This window comes from Chrysoperla carnea, chromosome 2 (genome assembly GCF_905475395.1).
Source record: "Chrysoperla carnea chromosome 2, inChrCarn1.1, whole genome shotgun sequence".
In the NCBI taxonomy this organism is placed as follows: Eukaryota; Metazoa; Arthropoda; class Insecta; order Neuroptera; family Chrysopidae; genus Chrysoperla; species Chrysoperla carnea.
The window spans coordinates 11,987,519-12,009,545 of NC_058338.1; the positions used below are offsets into that span (position 1 = coordinate 11,987,519).

At 28.6% G+C, this 22,027-nt stretch overlaps 1 protein-coding gene across 3 annotated transcripts in view; it reads left to right on the forward strand.

The window, feature by feature from the left end:
* LOC123292048 (protein scalloped) overlaps nt 1-22,027 on the forward strand; it is a 267,373-nt gene that overhangs the window by 62,065 nt on the left and 183,281 nt on the right. The window lies entirely within an intron of this gene.

Genomic DNA, 22,027 nt, shown 5'->3' on the forward strand with positions numbered 1-22,027 from the left:
TTCGTCGACGTCAAAGCTCTCCTGCTGTTCTTAAACATCTCCAAATGGTTCATGGAGTAGTGGCCGGGGATGTGCCAACCCTTTTTCGGTATCACAACGATCCCTATGGTCTAAGTGTGTCCCACGCCAGGACAGCCACCTGGAACAACTTGTATAATAAAATTAAAACTTTATTAATGTTATACAAGTATTGTATCAATAAAATATATTATTTAACTGTTCATTATATTTGATTAACTGAATATTATTTAAAATACTGCTTGACTTGAATACATTTAAAACAAAATTTGTGTGAAAAATTTTACAGTGCCAACAATAATTTGTCATATGTCAGTTAAGTCGTATTCTTTTTATTATTATTATTTGTATTTAATAATAATGATATGCAGTGCAGGTTTTGAACAATTTAACTTATAATTTATACAATTAGCAAATTGTTCTACGTAACTTCGGACACCATTTATTTCATTTGCCATTCAAATTTCTTTACTCATTTTAAATGAAAAAAAATTGATTTGAATGTATGTGTGCGAATCTAAGATTGTGCTATAATTTGAGGCTTTTTTGCCTTGTCTATTACCCATCCAAGTCTACACTTACTGCAGAATAATGTACTGTATTCAAATCATTCTTGTGCGAATACCTAAGATTGTCGTCAGGAGATTGTCAATGAGTTTTGTAAGAAAAAAGTAATTAAAATTAAAACTTTGGATAGCTGTGTTTTTAAAATTTTTTAATTAATGAGTAATTAAAACTTAATTCCTTATAAATTGAAATTATTAACGTTTGTATAAAAAACTATTATAATAATGATTATTAAAACAAGTGAAATTTACAAAATTTTAAAAATCCCCGAAAGTTTTCATGGAACGGAACCCTAAACTCGCACTTGAAACGTATCTAAGAACACTTTCCATTAAATTACTTTTTCGTTTGAGCCTACTCCAAACTGAAACGATTTTGGGGATCATCACATTATTTTTAGTTGTATCAAATACTGAACAAAATTGTATCATTTTACTAAGAAACAAAGTGATGATAAAATAATAAATTGATCTAATTTTCAACGAAGTTGTTTCTAAATCTACCATCAAATACTGAACTTAACTTAATCATCTTACTTAGAAACGAAGTGATGAAAAAACATATTTAGAAAGATGACACGATTCAAGACGCGGCGTTTCATTGGAAAAACAACTTTACAATGTATACAATTTTTTTTACTTCATTGCCAATGAATTAAAAAATTAAAATTTGTGAAAAAAATTAATTATATTTTAAATGTAACATTTATTGAAATTCAATATTTACTATGTGTCTAAAAAAAAAGTTTTTTGGCTGGATATATGCTCCATAGTTTATCAATTTTATTTTTTAAATATACAAGTGATGCCGCAACAAACCTGGTACATAAAATATAAATATATAATATTTTGTAGTGCGAATCATGATTTAAAAAATATAAAACCATTCTTCCCAAGGATTTTTTCCTGGTGTGTATATTGGGAGACGATTGTAAACAAGGTTCACTTAAATCCAAAAGTAGTTGGAAACTTTTTTTAAAATCTGATTCTACTCATCAAACAGCATTACTTTCCACAAAGTTCCCTTGTTTTAAATTTCTTTCGGTGATGAATCCTCAAGATTTTTGTACTATTGAAGTTAATTGCGGCATCACTATGCGGCCAATATACTCACTTAATTAACAAACATATGGAAAAACTAAATAAAAATAAAATATTATAAGGTCAATACATACATAGAGTATATAATACAGAGTGATTTTATGAAAAAGTGAATCATGATGAATAGAAAAAATATAACTAGTTTTTTATTTTAAAAATACTTTAAGTATGGTGTTAACATTGTAAAACTTTTAGCTTTCAGTATCTTAAGAACCTAAATAATCATTTTTTGGGACCAATTTTTGGAAATGTTTTAATTGAAATTGAAATATTTGAGTTGACTTTGTTCTTTTGAATTATTGTTATAAAATACCTAATTATTTTACCATTTCACTTTTCGAAATGAATTGAACCAGGTTTATTTGATCATTCATTTCGATAGTAACTATTTATATGTCATGCCTTTTCCAAACTGAATCGATTTTGTAGATCATCACAAATTTTTTAGTTTTTTCCTGTACGGAAACCTTAGCTCGCACTTGAAATAATGATAGCTAAGAGCACTCTCCGTTAAATTATCTTTCAAATGAAAAAATTTAAATCGGTTCATCCGTTCAGGCGCTACGATGCCACAGACAGACAAACACACAGACACACACGCACACACATAGCGGTCAAACACCCCTTTTTTTAGTTCGAGGGTTAAAAACACTCTCGAACGCGAGTTCCTTTTGTAGGTAGTGCCAGAGGGATAAAAATCAACCATAAAAGTACACTAAAACAAAAACTGTTAACTTAACAGTATTCATAATATGACGTAAAATAAAACGCATTTAAAATGAAGTGTCCGTCACATAAAGAATCACCCTACATACACTGTTGCTAGATACATCCAACGATCTGATATCTACATAAAAATGTCATTTATAAATGAAAAAAAAACCACAGATGTGTTTTAGAGTGAGTGAGTGTATCAAATACTGTGTAAATGTATATAAACACACAAAATAAACTTTTTTTTAAACAATTTTTCATAGAATTTCCTTCATGAATATTATGTTTGTGTGCCAAACTATTAGGAAGTATAATTAATTACTTTTATAAAAAAACATAACTGAAATATTATTTATGTAAATATTATATGGTAAAGAAACTTGAAAGTGTTAAATTATATAAAAAAATATTTCCTGTGTGTCAGGACTTCAGGAGTCACCGAGTTACCGTAGGCGTTCATATAGTTTATTACCATGATTTATTAATGGTTTGAATTATTAAAAAAAAACTTTTAATGAAAATTGGCTTCAAAAGAAAAACTTTTCCAAAATAAATTAATATGCACTAAAAAGTAAAAAATAACGATAATGTAATGTACTTAAAATAATTGTTATTTTTGGAGCCGCTGTCAGCCAAGGAAACAACTCTGACAGAACAGTTTGCTACATTAGCTGGGCTGACATCGACTCCAAGAATAACAATAATTTTAACTGCATTATCGTTATTTTTTTACTTTTTAGTGCATATTAATTTGTTTTGAAAAAGTTTTCTCTTGTAGTCGGTTTTCTTTGTGTTAAAAGTTTTTTTTACTTTGCGATATTTAATGAATCTGAAGTACAATAACTAATTTATCACTAAAAAAAGAGTAATTGAAATCGGTTAGCGTGATATTGAGTTATTCGTCCTCTTGTCGCGCATACTTAATGCAAATTTAAGACTGGTTTTCTCATGGATGCCGTTGTCAGAACTAGACCAAAATTAAATGGAATCATACCGGAAGCACCAGCTTTCAAATAGATACACCCAGTCGAAAGTTCTGAGGTAACACACATAAAAAAAAATACAGTCGAACCTCCTATTTCGTTTGAAGTCGGTTAAAAAATTAATAATAATATACTTGTATTTATACGCCAGTCATATTCTACATTAAAATTTCAAAACTGCAAAAACTGAACAGTTTGAAAATTTTGCAGTTATTTTGCAAGTAACCCAATTAGATCGATAGTGACAAATTACCCGCAGAAATTGGACTTCAAAACTTTCATCATTATATGCAGAAACAAGACCCTACAAAAACAATTTCAAATATTAACTTTAGAGCCTTATTTTGTATGGTTTTATCTACACTTGGCGTATAAAATAATTACAAAAAGCTAAATAATTGAATACAAAAAAAGTTAATAATTTAAATATCATTGATAGAATTTATAAAACAAAAGTACAAACTCAATATCAAAAAAACAAATTTAAAAAATAAAATAAAACTGAAATGATGATATTCCCAGAAGTAGTATAATTCTTTGTTCAAATTTCTCACGGCTATTTGATCTCCTCAGCTTCACTATCACTACAGAACAGAACAAGCAAACATTGACTTAAAATGCACCTGAAAATACGCATCACATAACACATATACATTATTATTTTTTAAACAACCCCGTAGGCAACAGCAACTTAAATTGTGTGCAGTGGTTGTAGTAAGCAACTATAAGAAAGATCTGCTTATTGGACCAATGAATAATATACACAGAGAAACAGATTTAAACGATCACCAAATGTACAAAGAGCTTCTTAAAATTTTGAAGATGAATTACTATATTTTCCACGATTATTCATGAAGATTGGATTTTTAGTCAGCTTCTTTTTAATTTGAAATTTTAACCATGGAACAGTTTTAAAATGAATTTAGAAAAAACTTTGTTTGTGAAAGATAGCTCTCTAAGTATCCTTTTCATCTCATCTGATGTCCTTGACCATCACTTTGATATTAATTTAAGAAGGAGTGTTATAAGTTTAAAGTGTTTATCTGTGCGTCTGTGTGTTTCTCAGTGGCATCGTAGTCCCTAAACGGTCGGACCGACTCGATTGAGAACATTTTATAGCAAAGTATTCAAAAATCGGTTTACAAGAAATAAATCGCATTTGTCGGGGGTTTTGTAATAGGTAGGGTGTGGCTAAAAACTTTGGGATACTTTTCCATTGAACTGTAGGTGTATTAGACAAATTACTGTGTCAATACTGGAGTAAAAAAAGAATTAATTGCTACCTGTCTGAATAAAAAACTATTTTTTTTAATAATATGCTATATGATTCCACCTTTAATATGTTACAAATCGCTTGTATATTTGGTAACATAGTAGTTACTTTGATGGTATACATGTATACAAAGTCGTATTACTGTATTTGTAGGTAATATTAAAAGTTGTAACATGTATTTGTAGATATTTAAGCACAATGCGACAGATGATACAGACACACAAACAGATTTAAAAAACGGACACAAAATACTGCTTCCTAATTTTAAAATATCTTTCATTTATCATAATAAATATGTCAACAAAAGCTTTAAAAAAATCACAAAAAAATATTTAAGTACTTTTTTTGTGTTGCTCTACAAACCTGTAAAAAAACCAAAAACTATTTATTATACTGCTATATACCTTGACGCTTTTATTTTTTAGAGTTCCGTTATCAGAGATCAAGGACCATTTGTAATTTAATCGTTTTCCATTAATATAGGATAAAAATGTGTTATATATGAAAAAACGAGATATGAAATTTAGATTATAGCTAGGAAACCATGAAATGTGCCTTCGACAGTTATGAAGACTTTATAATGACCTTGGCATGATATTAGACGTCAAACATCAGTCTTGATGGTTGGTTATTTTTAAAATACTTGAAACGACTCTGAAGATGATTCATTCGACGAAGATACGTTATAAATCACTTACATCATCAAGCATATGTTATAAATCACTTTCAATATTTTAAATTTTTGGCGATTTAGTTTAGTTCTTGATCAGATTCATTAACATTTTTATTTAAAGCTCGCAGAAACATACAGACCTTGTTTCAAATGGCGAAGCTGTCTAAAAGGTCTAACCTGAAAGGTTTAACCATATTTACCCTGTATATATGTAATATATATAAAGGTATATTAAGTTTGTCCCAAGTTTGTAACGCTTAGAAAAAAATTTGGTATAGGTGTTCATAAAATCACCTAAAGAGTTCATTTTGTAAACTGAAGTTTTTCTAGCGAGCTCAGGACGTAAAAAGTAAGGCTATGGGCCTTGGATCCGTAGATAAAAAAAAACTTTCGTTTGAAATATTTATTCGTAAACGTTATTGTTTATCCATAAGGGTGCAAATGTGGACAAAACTTTGATGTCCATTTCCTCCAAAAGTATAGAAAAATGAGGATTGAAAATTTGTAGATAATTGAAAATTTTTAATCCAAAGTTCATAGCTTAGAAATTGTTGCATTTGGATCGTTGTTTCCAATGAAACTTTTGAACAAAACCCCCTTCTTTAGACTTCGTGAATATTTCAAAGATTATTTTGGCACACCAGGATTCATAGATAACAAAAGAAAATATGTATATTTGTGCAGTGTCAGTTCCTAGACAATATAGATTGAATTAATTTTAATGAATTAAAAGTGTTGTTTTAATTAATTTAAATAAAATTCTCATACTAGTGCATTTATTTAAACATATGTATTATTACCATGTACATATGAAATATTACTAGCGTGGGTGGTATTGCACAATTAAATTATAAACACAAGAAGAATATTAACAAAATTTAACAAAAATATAAATTTATATAACTTATAAGTATAGTAAGCAAGGTTTGTAAGTTTGCACTGTGACTGTCACTTAAATTTAATTTAAAGTATCGTGTTGAATTATTTATAATATTTTATGAGATCCTACACATAAAATTTATACTAAAAAAAATGATTTATTTTCACTTGCCCTGCCTGTCTGTTTTTATATTTTCTAAATTTATATCGTGAAAAATGTGACACTGAAAATAAAAATTATGTTTGTCTTTTATGCGTAATAATATTTTTATAAGAAAGAAAAACCCATGATGAGAAAAGAAAATAATGGATAAGGTGATAGAATTATGTAAAATTAAATGATTTTGTACAATTAATTCGTTGTAGATCGACGAAATGTATGCCAAAATGATTATAAATGGCCTGGAAACTAATTTGCATAAAATAACAAGCCAAAGCCTGTTTTTGAAAATTGACCAAATATGTCGCAATCACTTTCATGATAGTATTGAAGACACAAAAAAGATGAAGTCAGTTATGAGTACTTTCGATGGAAATGCAAACTTAAAACTTTGATATAACTGTGTTTTTTTTTTTAATTTCATAATTTTTAAATTGATATTACTAACGTTTGTATACAAAAAATATACTTATAGTTATTATTATAAAAATAAAAACAAATTATAAGTATTACCATCTGTGAACAGTAAACAGAAGTTTCCAAAGATCAGAATCACTTAGTTAATAGTTAATTGTATAGCTTTTATCATTATTATATAGGTCATTTTTTTCGATTTAAAAAGTTATAGGTTACAGTGTTACATCTGTAGCTATGTTCATAGCATGTTGTTGATTATGGTAATGATGACGTAGCATTGCTATCACGATTGCAGAAGATTTTTCCCTACCAAAAATCGTTTAACGATAGAAGAGTTCTTAGTTAAAAGAAAAACTTAAATATTACCATGGACCGATTTAGACAGTTAGGTAATCTTGACGACTTTCTCCTATACAAAAGTAATAAACTTTTGTTCATCATATTTGTAGACATTTCTAGACAGTAATATACACGTTTTGTCTGCCTGTGTTTGTAATTCCTTGAAAATATTTTCTTTTGTGGTTTATCTAAACTTTATAAAAATATTATTGTTTCAATTTCCATTGTCTTAAATAATGTACAGTTAAGCATGCTACAAATATTTCCAATTTAACGCAAATTTTCGCTTATTATAAACAGTACTGACGTTTTTACAATAAATTAAACCAAGCACAAACGTAGAGCTTCTTTTGACATATGAAATTTAACTAATTTAAAATTGTCAACTCTTAATTATAAGTCAGTAACATATTAGACGATTGAAGCTACTATATCTTTTAACCTGAATCAGAGCCTGGTGGTAATGATTTTGTTTTCCTTATTTATGCAGTAATAAATGAGTAATATTTTATATCTATAACTATGATATAAAACTAAATTACTATAACGTCACACTTTAACATCGTCATATTATTACATCGTGAATCCCAAGGTTGCAAAATAATTTGACATAATGTTACTACGAAACCCATCAAATTTTATGGATATTCACTAAATCATTTCAATTCACTAAGGAGTGTCTTAAGGTGTTTGCCTCCGTACAATTTTGGAAAAATGTTGTGTAATATATTTAACAGCAATAGTATGTATGTATACACATGCTTAACACACATACATATTCAAAAATAGTATTACTTTTAACTCTACTGTACATTTATCAGATATTCTGCATGATAATAGCAATAGATATATGTGATTCTTCATATAATAGACATTTCTTAATTGAATTTATCTCGAACTAGAGACGTTCAATCGACTTTAAATTCTTATGGTAAATGTAAAATTTTCTGTCGATTTGCCCATAGAGAGGCAACAGTCTTAATTACGATTACATAAGCAAATGGTTAGCACATTATTCTAACCGAAATTTGTTAAAATATTCTCATAAATTAGTTTTTAAGCTAATTAGAATTGTTATTGGACATTTAATCTCGTATGAATTCACTGATAATGGGCAGTATAGACTCGAAACTATACCCTTTCGAATGATTAAGACAATAATAAAAAAATTTCATCAAAATCAATCAAATTGATTTTAAATTATATATGGTTTCAATTAAAAAAATTTCATAATTAAAAATTATATTTAAATAAAAAAAATTTTCATACAAAAATGGTTTAATTTAAGTTTAAAGTTTTTTTGATTTTAAATGGTATACAATTTAATAACAGTTAATTGCTACTTAATACTTGAATTTAAACATAACACAAACAATTCGTAAAATCAATCAATTTTAAGTGTAATTAAAAGTATAATTTGATAACGTTTCTCGTATTGTTCGTATACATTCAAATTAAAAATATTATAATAATAGTTATCAGTTTTCATATTAATTAAGATATATTACTATAGTGAGTTATAATTTAATTATTATTGTTTTATAATAACAACGATATTATAATAAAGTACAATTCAAACCGCTAAAAAACCTTTTAAATTTTAAAACTATGATCTGCACCAGAGATGAAAAATTTTATCAATAGTCCAAATTTAAAGAAAGTTGAAATAAGCAGGACTTAAGTTCAATTTAATAAAAGCAAATTAATATTATTATTGAAAATATAAAGATCACATTAGAATATACTTACAAATTCAACTATGTATAATGGGTTGACATCCTCAAGGGATTTGTGCATTTATACAAACAGCGGTTAGTATTATATTATCGACACCGCTTACAACATAGAAATATGGTGATTCAGAATTGCTCCCTGATAATATAATTGAAATTAAGATAATACGAGCGCCAAGGCAAGTTTAGACTTCTGGTCGAAATTATTTGTACCTTATTTTCAACTTTGATGATGAATTTTGGGTGTTGGCGCGGGGTTTTGCGGCCCAAGAAGGGCTAATGACACATCCATCAAGTTGGACAGTTACAATACTGTATTCCAGGCAGAGCTGGTAGCCATCATGAGATGTGCTGACCACCTCCAATTGGCCAATTTGAAGGATGATGTGATTAGTATCTGCACAGACAGTTAAGCAGCAGTCAAAGCGCTATCAAACTGTACAGTGTCATCGCGACTCGTCAAGGAGACTAGAAACAGTCTAAACAACCTGGTGAGGCACAATAAAGTCAATATTACCTGGATCCCCGGACACTCTAGTTGGAACGGTAATGAGAGAGCAGACAAGCTGGCCAAACTGGGAACACCAAGGCTCCCACTCAAGAAAATCTTGCGAGGATGCCATACCAAGAAGGTCTTAACAGATTAGGATATAATCTGAAAAACCAACAATTAAAGGCATGGACCAGCTACGAGGGAGGGCGAATCGCCAAAAGCCTGTTGGGTGAAGGAAACTCGCTCGGTAACAGAGCCGAGGAGATCTTGAAACTAAACAGAGCTGATATTAGAGTCATCGTAGAGTTACTCAAAGGGCATGATAACCTGAACAAGTTCCAACATCAGATTGGAAAAAAACAATCTCCCGCGTGTGACAGATGCGGAGAAAATTCAGAAGAAACATCGATCCACTTTCTCTGTTACTGCCCGGCGCTCATACAGCAGCGAAGGAAATGGTTTGTTCCGGCCATAGTCGAACCAGAAGAAATTAGGAAACTCAGCGCTAGGCGAATCCTGGGTTTCAGTACATCAGTTGGTTATAATAGCCACTGAAAAGCGTAGCGGGGATAGAGTACAAGGGTCTATTTGGCTAGGTGCTCTGAACCATTGCTTCGAGGCCTGATGCTCTAGCATGACCCGCTAACCTCCATACCCCCCCATACCCCCATCGTCAAGTTATAATTTAATTTATCATCAAAATTTAAAAAATATATTTTTTAAATTTGTGCTTCCACTATCGGGCTTATATTCCCTTAATATGTGTTGATAGTATTATTGCATTACCTTTGGAACTGTATCAAAATAGATTTCAATAGAACCATTGTAGAAATTTTCACAATAAAGCTTTATGGTTTATATAAACTATAAACGGTATTAACTATTAATATTCAATAACAACATTACCATCCTGTTGCAGTATTACCTGTAGCTGTTGGTATAGTTGAAATAAAACACTCAAATTATGTTGTTTAGGAATATAGAAAGGATTATTATACTACTGCCTACAAGGAAGGATATTTGAATCATATCGCATCATTTACTTTACAGAGATACAAATAAACTATTCAATTATCTTTATACCTGTGTGAAACATTGATCTGTTCTGTTGAGTTCATTACAACAAAACAAACGTTATTCGTTTATTTCAAATTAATACGGAATACTGAGCTTTTGTTCAAAGGATTATTGTAAGTATTTTATTAATAATAATTATATTATTATATTAGTTTATCAACGATCAATATTTTCATTTCCTCATCGTAACTTCCGATTTGTCTGTAATCCACTTAGATATAATATAATACAAGTAGATTACTTACACAACAGTGAGATAATTAACTATACAATATTTATTGTTTTATTTATTTTTGATAAATGGCAGTTGCAACTCGCCAACTGGCGATAATAATTCGTATTAATTAAAATAAAAAGAAGACCCGAAATCAGTAGTTATAATTTCTAATACCAGATGGCAATACTTGTACTTAAAATATTATAAGGCCAATTAAAATATTCAAATTCAAATCACATTAATCACAGGAAGTGGACCGCTTTTTCAGTAGTTTCAATTTAGACAACCTGATAACTTTCCATTTATCAATAGTGGGGTAGATCTATCGGATTTTGATCGTCAATTCGGAAAATTTTGATAGAACTCGTAACTAAAAAAAAAACAAACGTAGGTTCCTTTCCTTATAAAAAAATAGGGAAAAGGAATTTTCCTGTTCCGAAACGTTCCACATGACCCTCTGCACGCAGTTTAGGGAAAATTTATCTCTACATTGTTTTCTTTGGTCAAGCATATTTACGTCCTGAATACGCTGTAAAAATTTCAGCTTGATCTTTTTTCGTTTTTGAGTTATCGTTTGCACAGACGGACGGACAACCGGAAATGGACTAATTAGTTGATTTTATAAACACCTATACCAAAATTTTGTTGGTAGCATCAATATTTTTAAGCGTTACAAACTTGGAACTAAACTTAGTATACTTTGATATACAGAATGCTCGATTTACATTTAGGCATATAACTATCACGAGTATCATAGAGTACATGCGTTAAGCAATGCATTTAAGTAAGAAGAATTATAGATGTTATATGAAATTGCAAAAGTGACTTCTATCGTGGCTTATCTGTTGTAGTTCTATCTATTCAACTAAGAAACTTTTACTCTCCAAGCGTCTTACAACTATCTCAACGAATATCGAAGCTTTAACACATGCATATAATACCTCTCACTTAGATGCATTGCTTAATGCATGTATTCTGTTATACTCGTAATACTTTTATGCCTAGATGTAAATCGAACATTCTGTATACATGGTATAACCAGAAAAAAAATGTCCAACGATTATTATGAAAAAAAAAAATCAACATTTTAGCGATGTTAATCTAAGCGTTAGGAATGCAGCACCACGAATGTTATGTTGTCGTGGACCGTCGTACTGTCGTACTACCATCATCATGGGCTATGTATATGTAACTCTTCGTTAGCCATTCAGCCAGCCAACAATCGTATACACATACTGCTTTAAAATGTTGTGCGTGGAATCACTTTGTCCTATACCGACATCAGTATAACTAGCATTATCATCATCATAGTTCTTTTTTTTTATCTGTATGTATGTATATGTGTCGGCAATCACCAATTCGATTGTTCTTTGCCGCCTCATTGGCTAAACTACTTATAAACTTACGTCATCATTAATCCTATCCTAAGATTTTTTGTTTTGTTTAGAGATATAATGTCTTATTGTTTATAATTGTTTATTTTTGTTTGGTTTTAAGGATTTGTAGGATAAATAGAGTCTTAGTCTTATTTTTTACTTTAAGGATATATGAGCATGACAACAATGTTTGATTGAAAAGTCAAGATTTTTTTATGGATAGACTTTTGCTCAAAGAATATGAGGTTAAAATTTCAGCTTAGGATCATGCAAATTTGTTGTCATGAAAAAAATCATTGGAAATCGATATAAAATATATTGCTCTTATGAAGAAACCTCAAAAAACGACTTATTTTCAAAGATTTTGATAATTTTCACTTGGAACGATTGAAAATAAATTCCCTCAGAGATTGAAAAAAAAACAGATTTTTCTAAAAATTGAATATTGCATTTTTATTTTTCAAGAATTGTTTTTTTCAAAAAGTAAGAAAAAAATCACAAGAGTACTGTTTTGCTTGAAACTGGTCAAAAAAGGGACAAGCCAAGTGTCTCCATCTGTATATGAGATGTAACAGCAGGCCAGGTTTAGGGTTGAAAGTCAATTAGCTCAATTAGTCCAGCCGAGTTAGACAAGCCCGATTTGATTTACACAGCAATTTCCCCTTTTATTGTCCATATGATAAATGTCTATGCCCATTGTCCATTTTCCTTATTGTCCGTGATAAAATAAAATTTCAATCAGAAGAATCTAGAATCAGTTTGTTTTCCAAAACCAAGCAACTTGAAAAATTGGTTTTACTTGACTGAACACAAAGTATTAGTCAGTAATGATCACGAATAAATTGATGGTATATTTTCGCTCAGGCGCTCAGAACTCCATAGAGTGTAGTTTTTGTACATGATTGATAAATATTTGTGTAAATAGTTTTCTATTGTGTTTTATTGTTTAATTTTAAGGCTTGTGAATGATCCTTTTAACTATAAATTTTAATTGGTAGTCGTTCCATTTTATTTAAATTTTAATATTTAATTTTGTCTTGTTTTTAAAACCTTTTATTTTACTATCAGGTGCTTTATGTCGAGAGAGGAAAATAGATTGAAAATTTCCGTAGAAAAAAATCGTAAAATTGATGAGACGCAATTTATAGGTGGTCCATAAGGACTCACAAAAATTTATATTTTAAACTATAACGATACAATTTCTTACACTCAAATTCGGCTGTGTTTGCTATTATTTGGAAAATTATTTATTAATTTCAAACTGTTTACATATTGATAAGTAATTGAATGCTCGATATTTAAACAATTAACGCTGTTAGTACTTATTTTCATTAAATTAACACAAAATAATAATATTAAATAGTATAATTGGCTTGTTAAAAAAAGAAAAAAAGCAGATATTGAAAAACGATTTAGGTAAATTGACGTATATTATATTTTTGTTGAAATAAAATATTATTAAAAAAAAAATTTTTTTTTTTTTTGCGATACTATTTATACACCTAATTTATGTAATTTAATGACGTTTGATGTTTATATGTTTGTGGTTAATTAATACTAAAAACTAAAAAGGTAATAGTCATTTATTAAAATAGAAAAAAACGTAAATCTACAATAATGAATGGTTTGGGAAAAAAAACCATTTTATCTTGCCTCCGGAAATATATAAATTGCAACAACAAATTTATTTTTAGTATTTTGTTGTAAAAATTTTAATTCTATTTTGTATTTTACAAAAATTACTAAAAATTAAACGGAATTTTTAGAGCAATTGATTTAATTATCGTGGGAATTACGGTTTAAATGGGTAAATTTGTTGTAAATTAGTTTTGGTAATAAATGCAATTTGATTTTTTCGTTTATATTTTGGGATATTAATTCAAAATTTTCCGTTCGAGGTTGGATCTTAAATGAAATGTTAAGAGTACGACAAGGCTGTATACTCTGTTGTTAGATTTGAGCTTTATATATCTCACAAAGATATCCCAGACAGGCATACAGACATGTGTTAGACAATAATATTAGATTTTCAATGTAAGCCATAAATTAAATTAAAAATGAAAAACTTTTTGAATTGTAAACTTTTGTTTACATATGAGCAGCTTTAAAAACAGATATAAAATATTTGTTTTTTAAGCTTTAAGTTATTTATTAGTTCATAGTAAATAATTAATGTATCTTCTTCGAACGTGATTATAAGTTAATTCATAATATTGAATGCACTGCTACTGTACGTGAGGTACTGATGCAAAAACTAATAAAATAACTAAAACATCGTTCAAGTAAACATCAAATGGAATTGTTTCTTGCTTGTTAATAAATAACATTTTATTATTATGCATCAAAACAAGCAAACAGTAGACAACATCAATATCAACATAACAAGTAGGTAAACGCAAGCTTAGCTGAGTTTAGCTTACGTTTTCCATGTAAAATAAACTATAACTTAACGATTATTAGAAATATTTTGCATAACATGAGGTATCTACTAATACAAGGTAGTTTTACTACACATTATACAACTTGTTCCAGGAACAACTACTCTCAATCTCAAATTCAATATATCCCTATTCCTATATATTATAAATGTGAAAGTAAGGATGTTTGTTTGTTTGTTACGCTTTCACGCAATAACTAGCGAATGGATTTTAATGAAACTATATAGCAATAAAGCTCATACATCGGAATAACACATGAGCTACAAATTATAAAGATATATTTAAAAAAATTAAACAAATTAATTTCAATCTGACATTTAATATTTTAAACTTTAACAGAAATCTTTAATTGGCAGATGGGTTAGGTCTATGATCATCATTTTGAAACATAAATTAAAAAAGATTTCTAATATTTTGTGCGGGCCTTACGGTACGCTCTTTTATACTTTTGATTGGCAGAAAACATCTTAAATATTTTTAAAACTAAAAAATTTCCACGTTTGTTTAGATTAACAAGTTTTTATTTCCACGTCTGTGATAACGTTTTTCCGTACTACGTTTCTATCATAGGATACATTTAGTAAACACAGTAGTACCTATAAAAGTCGTGTGTTTCAAAAAAAAAAAAAAAAAAACATGAAATTTTCGATATGATTGGTATAATTTTCAGCCTCAACAAGAAATGTAACTTCTTGTGCTCTGCACTTCTTCTATTGCTAGTTCTCTAGTGAGTGACAAAACCACTTGTCTTTGTAGCTCATTCTAACACTTATTATTAGGTATTCTTATTACAGAACACCTAGTAAACTAAAAACTGTACATATATAAGGCTCAAAAGTCTTTGATGATGTTGGATGTTGCTAGTAGTAAAGTGTAGTGATGATAATGTATTCATAAGAAAATCCCACCTATTTTCTTATTTGTTATCCCCTGCCACCACCATGATCCATCTTCTATCTGGAGAAGTTGAGGTAGAGATACAGGTAGAATGAATGGTATTTTGTCAAAGAAAATACATGTTTTTCTTCGAAGGTATAAGGTATAAGGTATAATATATAAAACAACTTTGTGTATCAATAAAATTCTGATGACATAAAATATTATTTATTTTGTACGTTCATTGGGTTCTTCTACGTTTCTTGTATATATTTATATATTCTAACATCTAACCCCTTGCTGATGGTTCCTTCATCATCTTCCTTATGTTTGTATCTGTCTATCTCTATATATGTATACAGTGTGTTCATTTAAATCGGCACCATATAATAGACTTTTTTATTGTTTTATGAAATAAAGTTATTCTTGACAAAAAGTTTTGCATGGTCTAGAACAGGCATGGGCGAGTTATTTTAAGTCAAAGTCACCATTGTTATAACTTTATTGTTTGCCATAAACTTTATGTTGTGTCTCTTTATCCAAGTCCGCATTGCTCATGGAAAAGGAAGCGAGACGGGTATACGACTCTTCTATCTATCTGAATTTCTCTAAAAGTAATGAGATAGGTATAAAAAAAATGTTGTCTCTCTGTCTTACTCGTATTTTTGGTTGTGACTGGTTAGGTTATCACTGTATTACTCGTATGCTAGATACAGAAGTCTGAGGGACTTCTTTAAGGCACGTTTGCCTATTAGTTCATATTACGTTTTAGACCATGCAGGACTTTTTATCAAGAATAACTTTTTCTCAAAAAAACAAATAATAAAATAGTTTTCCGTATATGGTACCGACTTAGTTGAACACACTGTATATCAGTATATGTGTGTATGTGTTTTGTTAAAAGTAAATACATACATACATTGACATAACTAGAAGGTATTTTACCTTTACCTTATAAATATTTTTTTTTACCTTTATATTCCTTTACTTCCAATATTAATATCTACGATGATATGGGCTTTCCATATCTGCCAATCGCTTCGCTAAAACTATCTAATCTCAGAAATTAAAATTTGTCTTTTCATGGGATTTTAAGGGAGAGTTGGTACTTTAAAAATCCATAAAAGTCCGTCATATTTGATGATGGCCTTCCTCAAAAAAGAAACGTTAAAATAGGAACAGTATATTATGGAAGTAACATGATTTTTGGAATATTTAGATATGTTATTTTTCATCGAAAAGTATATATTGAAATTTTTATTTTTAAACAATTTGATTTGATTCAATGTTTTTATTTTCTAAAATCATACCAAATCAATTTTGTGATATAACAAATAATTTCCCTTCCATTTTTTATTTTTTGCTTGTTATTTTCCTCTATAACGAAAAAGGAAGGAAAACATCATGTAACCTTTGATTTTCGTTGTTGTTGTTATTGGCATGTTATGTCATCAAATAATTTTTGAATAAACTTTCCTTTTTTCTCTTTGGTATTATTAAAATTTGTTTTTCTCTTGTGTACCGACAGGCAATTTTGTTATTATAGATGTTCGATTTTTTGTATTATTCAATCGGTGCTAGATAAAATGTCAATAGTTTTTTTGTAGGATAGTTCATTTATCTTACCTTGGTCGTATGTAAATTGATCTATTTTTAAAATGTTTTTGGGGTGCGACTTATCGTTGAGTGCGTAGTTATAGTAAGGACAGTAAAAAAGACACCAGCGCTTGCGGTGGATAATTTTGACGTTAAAATGTATTGTTATGATAAATTTTCAATTCTTTACATGTAAAACTTCTATAGTAAGTGTCAAATTAAAATTAAAGAAAATTAATTAAACTTGCTGCGTTAGAAATTGTGAAAATTAGAACCAAAATTGCATTAATAATATTTTTTAAATGTAAATTAACATATTTAAATTAAATATTAAATTTTCAATGTAAACCATACTTATATGGAACCCATAGAACTGCCCATCCATATAATTATATTAATAAAGCAAGAGCCTAAATGGCCGAGCGGTCTAAGGCGTTTGTCCATTTAGACTTAGGTTGCGGGTTCGAATCCAGGCAGTCTCAGTGTGAACAATTTATAATTAATGCGAGTGCAGAATTGATCACATTGTCGTCGCTTAGATAAGAACGAAGTAACCGACTCCACTCACATCAAAATGTTATTGTAAATATGTTTGTAACTAAATAAATAAAAATTAACAAATAATGATGTGGGTGGCCTCTCTTATAGGCGTATATGTCAAAGAAACGGAGGTTAAACCCCATTATTATTATTTTTAATAAAGCAGTTTATCGTTACCATGGAAACATCTGAAATAAAACTCAAATTGTCCAGTAGTCTACATAATATAGACTTTAACGATGGGTGTCATTACTGCCTCAAATCTTCCCAATAATGGGCTCCGATTGTTCAAGTCGCTTTGTAAAATATTGGAGTTGTTTCTTTCTTAGTAGATTCTATTCAACTCAGCTGGGTTTTTAATTTTTAATTTTATTTGCGGAATAGTAAGCAGTTCAAACTAAGCCATTCTATTTTTATCTCATTTTGATTTTGATTTTATTATTTTTTTCTCTTATCAAAGTTGTAATAATGTCGAAAACAAATGAAGTTTAAATATGAAAAAACTTTTTTCTACATTACAATTTGTATAATAACATTTGTGAAAAAAAAAAAAGAAAAGATATATGGCTTGAAAACTGTGGAAATTTTTATATGTAAAAATATTGAGATATTAAATAATGTTCTCGAAGAATAAAATATTACAAAAAAAATAAAATTACTATTGCAAAAGGGAAAGAAAATTATATGAAATAGAAAAATGTCATTTTTTGTTGTTGTTGTAGGGTGGACCGACTAAATGTGAATAATGTCACTAGCTTTATATTTTATTTTATCGGAGAAAGTCGGTTTTCACTAATCCAAACTAAACAAATAACAATGTATTATAAATATACATCGAATTTTCGCGTGTAGTGTAGTGTATTGTTATTTGTTACAAAAAATTCAAAGTCTATAATATACCTATACTAAATTTAGTCTTAAGTTTGTAACGCTTAGAAATATTGATGCTACGCACAGAATTTTGTTATAGGTGTTCATAAAATCACCTAATCAGTCCATTTCCGGTTGTCCGTCCGTCTATATGTCAACTCAATAACTCAAACCAGGACGAAAAAAGTGAGGAAGAGTTCGTAAATGAGCAACATAGGACAATTGACTTCTTGTAAACCGTTAGAGATAGAACAAAAGAGTAATTGTAAAAAATATTCCTTATAAAAAAAGAACCAACTTTTGTTTGAAACACTTTTTCGTAAACATCACTGTTTACCCGTGAGGTCGCAAATTATACGCAAATTGTATAGTATGTATTATATGGCGATATCAGTTATAAATGTGTGACATGTATGTATGTGTAATGTGACAGAGTACTCAACACGTTCTATACATGGTATTTCAACAATTAGCTCAGTCAATTGTTTGTTGTATTTCACTTGTTAACATATAGATCTTATACTGAAGTGTCTTTAAAGATATGCTTTATGATGTAACAAGGCTAATTTTCTTAAGAATAATTTGGAAAACTAATATTCATTAATTTAAGCACCCCAAAAATTTTCCTGTAAAGAAAATTATAACAAGCGACATTTAAAGTGATGAAATTGCATGCATTTCTGTGCTATTTCTTCTAAGAGTGATTTTTTCTAAATCTTTAGGCATGAAACGTAAGTATCAAATATTTACATACACTCATTTGAAACGTCGCGTCCTTAAGAAATATAGAATGAAGGATATAATCATTATTTTTGTTCCTCTTTCTTACAAACCTAAAGATAATGAATTTTAAGCGATATGTTTCTGTTTGGTAAACACTTGTATTGTCAATGAAGATAAAACAAACCTCATAAATGTGTGCGTATAAGCATAAAATTGACAATCATATTGTTGGTTTGAGAAAAACGAGGGATGAACTCGTAAGGTCAGTCTGTTGACAGTATCTTATTGTATTTAATATGTGTGTGTATATGTGTCTGTGTGTAAGTATACACGTTTCCAGTGCCCAAATCACCCTCTGGATTATATTTCTTTCTATATAAAATGGGGGTAAAATTTATGTGTATAAAACTTTTGTGAAAGGTTGTCTTTCGTTTTTTTATTTTTAAATAGACTTTTATTTTTAAATTTGAATTTTGTCAGGTTTATAAAGTTATTTGAAATCAATTTATTGTAATAAAATTTGCATTATTTTAGTTTGTTTTTTTTGTCTTCGGAAAATCGATATTGAATGAATGTTTTTATCTTGGTCTATAAGGCGTTAAAAAAAGCATACAATGAGGAACTATTCTCGTTGTGTTTTTCTATAGTTTTTCAGTCACGAGTTGAGACATATGATATAGCTCTTATCAAAGTGGATTGCAGTTGCAATAGCTACCAATTTCTAATAATCATTTACTTACTATTCATTCCGTCATGAAATTAATAATATTGATATAGTTTAGTAAATAACGACTAAAAATAGAGATAAGTGTTGTGTCTGAGAAGCGGAGGTAATATCCCATTTAGTTCGTCGTTGATGTTACTTACACATTTGGCGGATGAGGGCTGAAATAGAAAAGTGTAACATTTGGTTCAAACATTAAAGGCATAAAATAATCTCTCCAATAAAGTCAGTTTCATTGATATTAAAAATTTTTTTTTTTGTTTCAAGTTATGATCCTCCTAAAAAAACACAATATTTTAATATAATAATTTTAAATTTTATAATTAATATTTTCCAAATGAATTATCAATTATTATTGTAAATTAAAAATAAACGATTTCAAACTAAATAATAATTTTCATTGAAAATTACATTTTTCCAGTTTATTTATGCATGTAAAGTTTATATATACATGTATAATTTTTTATACCATGTATATATGAAATATATCAAGGTATGGTAAGTTTAGTCCCAAGTTTTTAACGCTTAAAAATATTGATGCTACCAAGAAAATTTTGGTATAGGTGTTCATAAAATCATCTAATTTGTCCATTTTCGGTTATCCGTTCGTTTGTTGGTCTATCAACACGAACACTGAAAACGAAAAGAGATATCAAGTTGAAGTCGAGTTCGTAAATGAGCAAAACTACACGAGCAGATATGGTAAATCTTATAAAAATAATCAATATGTTTATTTCAAACTCTCTGTTAACTGGTAACAACAATCTTTGTGAAGTTGACTCAATCACAAATGGACTAGACATGATAGATATCTTGCTTTGCGTGTAAGAGTGGTTATTTTTTGTAACTAACATGGCGTTAAAAAACGATTGCGTAATCAACACTGTATACATGGTATTTCAACAACTAACTCAGTCAATTCACTTGTTTTAAATAAATTATTATCTGAATTTTATATCACAAATGAACAAAGTAATATAGTAGGTATGTTTTTATTCCAAGGTAAATTCCTATGGTAATTGTAAAAAAATAAAAACAGCAAGTATAACATATAAATGTATTTAAAAAATTTATTTATAATCATATAATTTTTTTTATATTTTCATTTAATAAAAATTATTATCATTTAATTATAATACAAAGTTGGTTAATTAACAAAACATATGTCGGATATTTGTTCAACTACAAAAAAAAAAACCGAATAAATATTGTATGCTTTTTTTGTTTTCAAGGCTCACAAATTATGCATTTTTTTAAACCATATAATAATGTGTAATGCTTTTTACCGAAATATTTGTTTAATTAATGCAAAAATTGTGATAAAATTTACCTTTATTACCATAATAATATATTCAACGAAAAATCCATGTAAAAGTGTAAATGATTTCACTCTATATAATCATTCTACGTTTTTTTTTCTTAGAAAAAGTTTTTGCTGTGGTTAAAAATTTTGGAAGCAAATTTTTGATATGATTAAAAATTGTAGGAAAAATTCGGACTGTCCAAAACAATACTTTTTAAAATATTTATAAAAAGTTTTTCTAATAAATTTGATTTCGTTTGTTTGTTTTTTAATTGATAAAAAATAGAAAGGCCTACTATTTAAAGAATCAAAATAATTGAGCCAAGAAAAATTAAAAGTTTGAAAGTCCATTTTTCTTTGTGCATATTTTGATTATTATTACTTATAGGAAAATTTTCCATTCATCTTGAAAGTTGTATAAAATTTCCTAATTTTTTTTTCACCTCAATAAAAAGAATGCTTTATTAAATAATAAATAATTAAGAATAAAATTTTAGAAGAAAATTATAAATTTGCTTCTTACAAAAGATTCTACAAAACACAAGTATAAAAATAAATTGTTTACTGTGTACTCTAAAAATCATCGTGTGATTGACAGCTCATCAGCTGATCAGCTGTCAATCACTTTGACGGTGAAATGAGAGCACATACAGTTTTTCCCATGATAAGAAAAACCTTCGTAATTGAAAAACAAATAGTTCGATTACAAATTATTTCTAAAGTTTGTTTTTGTTTAAGGTGTTCGTTTCCCTACAGTATTGTAAAAAATTGCTTTGGTTTGGTTTATTGCTCGGGACATACATATAAACCAAATACATGCTTTGTAGTCAAATAATGTGTTAGTTTTAGCTTTACAATACCACGTAACTACAAAAATATATAATATATTGTGTGAAAGTGCTGCTTATAAATTTGATAAAATAGATATCTCTCTTCAA